Genomic DNA, 3,402 nt, shown 5'->3' with positions numbered 1-3,402 from the left:
AAAGAGTTGGACAGACACTAATGTCCTACCTTGGGCCAAATAAATTTGCTTCTAACAATGATGCTAATGTTAGACTACTCTAGTGTGCCTTGGGCAAAACTCGCCGAGATCTTCTCTAGCTGCATCTACAGAGATGGGACTAACAGCACCTTAACTCCTGTAAGCGCCAGGTGGCAGCTGTCTTTCAGAGCCTGACAAGTAAAGTCGTGCTTTTCTGCATACAGTTACCTCTGAGACCCTGGGAAAATCTGTCAGTTCCAGCGTTCCTTCGACTGGCAGTGGCTCCCCGCAGGCCGTCCCTGCAGAACTGCCCCTGTGTAACATCACTGCTACAGCCGCCTTTGCCGACAGAAAGCCCTCTGCCTTTTGCAGTCCAGCAGGGAGTCTGTATGCAAACCTGGGGGTCAAATCATCACCTAGTATAAATCACCAGGTTCCCATGATCTAGCCTTTAGTTTCTACGTGTCAGGAAGAATACGATGGTGCGCACAGACCAGATACTGCATCTTGACACTTCATCCCTTCCACCCCAACGGATGTGTCGCTCTTGTAGTTCCCGCAGCCATCTCTGACTGTCTGTGGGTGTACAGCTAAATGGAATAACCACAGCTGGTACAGTGCCTTTCATACCCAAACCCGCTCTCAAGCACAGTAATTCACAGATTCCAAATGCAATCACTTCAAACGATACTCAACAAATATTATAACAAGCATCTCACGTAGATGCAATTGAACCTACTCAAGCTATTACCTAGTAAAAAATGAATAATGATGTGTCGGAACAATAATTTAATATAGCAGTGTCCTGCTATTAGTCATTACAGAACACATTTAAGGAAAACAGAACCAAAACCAAAGTTGCGCACACACGCGCACACACACACACACACGCACACACACACACAAACCAGCATGCTGCTCAAAGTGCAATGAGACAGAACTAGAAAGCTGCTAAAAAAATTGTGACAAGTTATTAATTAACTAAAACTACAACAGCCACAAAAGATACAAACAAACATCTCTGGAGACATTTTTCTCAGGCACACATGATTGCTACATTATTAAATTACACGTGATTATTACACAGCAGTATAAATTTTTTACCCTTGATAGCAAGAATGATCTTGGTAATGTGCCTTCTTTTGACTCAGTGCTGCAGAGCTAGAGTCTGTGGGGCAATAACAAGTACACCTGGGATTTTTTTCCTGCTCTGCTGGACACCTGCAGGCCAACGCTTAACCCTGGGTACCACATGGCACCTTCAGGCACTGTAAAGTCTCACTCGGTCCAACCTCCTCTGACTGTCCCCACCACAACCTCAGTCCCCCACTACAGGAGCTGTTATACGAGGATGAAACAGTGGAGCTGTTCACAGATAAGACTCAAGAGTGTGACCGTCATTATGTGTGTTAGTCAAGGATGAATGTATTGGCACACTGTCCTGTTGCCCAAGCAAGGGGCTAGAGAGGTGCTCCCTCCTCAGCTCACTCCTTCTGAAAGGGCTTGTAATTCATGTGTGTGTGTTTCTGACGGAGCTCTGTACAGGTGAACTCTGCAGATACATGTAACAGAGGCCACATTCTCCTATGGCTGCTGCAGGATTTGTGGCTGACTCAGTACAACACACTCTTAACACAAGGCTGATCTTTATGGCACTAAGCTCTTAATTACTACTCAGATGTATATATCCACAAATGATAAATCCTCTTAATTCAAGTGAGCAGCAAAGCAGATAAGACTTTAGTCACACTGTTATTTTAGTACAGTTAATAAGATTCAAAATGACATGCAATTTATTCATACCCATGTAAAATCTACCATAGAAAAAACAAGACCCACAACCCAATCCTACAATTCTGGCTCTAAAGTGCATAATGAGATCTTGTCATTCCGAAGTGCTCTGCTGCCTATTAGTCTGATCCTTGAGCTGACTGTACAAAAAGCTACAATATCTTGAAGGCGGTCAGAACAGGAGTGCGAACGCCAGCCTTCACAGAAAGGTAGTTTTCTTTTTTTTTTTAACAGGCAAATATAAATGGTGACTAAAAATAAAAGCCCAGTTTCTGTCTAAAAGTCATATGCTTGTTTTCCTGCTTTGAGACTGCTTAGTCTTCCCAAAGAAACTTCTATTTCTGCTAGTCAAAGTTTTCTCTAGTTAAAACTACAGATAAGGATTTGAAGGTGGCAGTGCTCTACATGGTATCATGGTTACATGGTGAGTCTTTGTGTGAGAGTAGTAACGGGTCTCAGGTATTTGTAACAACTAGTACAACACACCAGTATTCCTTAGATTTCACAGCTGTAAGAAGCCCTACTCATTTACAGGAGCAGTCCTAAGACTTCTGCTACAACAGCCTTTAAAACGTTAGATCAAATTGGTGGTAGAGAATGTCATAGCCATAATGTCCCATTAATGGGATCCTTTTATTTCAATATGAATGCTATCCAGAAAGGACAAAGGTATGAAAAACAGTTCATTGGGTGGTGATGAATAATACTGTTTTGTCTTTATGTTGATCCCTTAAAAAAAAAGACATAATTTAAATATAAATACATATGAAATGCATAGATAAATATATAGAGCTAGCTATGTTAGTATGTAGTTTGATCAGAACTGCATTAACCAAAGGAAATCTAAAGGCACCACAATACGTCAGCATCCTTGAATAAAATACTCACTATACTTTGCATTTATGTGGTTCTGGAACCAAGCAGTCAGAAAGCCATATACAGCAGGGAATAAGTCTCACTGTTTTAATCTCACAGCCCAGGCAACTAAGGCTCAGACTCACTTAATAACGGGCCATACTCAAACAATCTCAGGTAAAGAATTCAGCCGTTCTGCCCCCCAGTTTTTTCATCTAGTTAAGAATCAGAAAGGCTTGGGAGCAAGATAAGAAAAGAAAGCTTTAGAAAACCAGAGGATTTTCATTTGGGCCTGTGCCCAGAGGTTGTAATGAGCAGAAGACTGACTCTCCTCTTTCCCAATGGTCTTAATCAGTCCTGTTAGCATTAAACAAATTAGCTGGTATAAAACCATTCTCTATTGAAGTAATTATACTTGAATAGAGAGTTTGCATGGTACAAGTAAATAGTGCCGCCTTCTCTTTCTTGTTTTATTAATCCAAGCGTATTTAAAGAGAACAGTAATTCATCACGCTCAAAAATCCCAAAATGTATCATATCACAGTTGTAGCAAATTCACCTACGTGCAAGGGAAGTCTCTTTTCTCACTTCCACTGGTGTTGCATTAACATAGCTTTGACTTTGGTTGAGCTAATCCTTAGCTCGTTTTAGCGTGACAGGAAAAACAAACTTCAATTTTTCTACATAAGGCAGCTTTAAATTGGCTGGGGGTTTTTTTGGGGGGGGGGGGGTTTAAATTTTTTTATTCAACGGTCA

This window comes from Buceros rhinoceros, unplaced genomic scaffold (assembly GCF_000710305.1).
Source record: "Buceros rhinoceros silvestris isolate BGI_N320 unplaced genomic scaffold, ASM71030v1 scaffold22398, whole genome shotgun sequence".
Lineage (NCBI taxonomy): Eukaryota > Metazoa > Chordata > Aves > Bucerotiformes > Bucerotidae > Buceros > Buceros rhinoceros.
Note: the sequence above shows the minus strand (reverse complement) of the source record.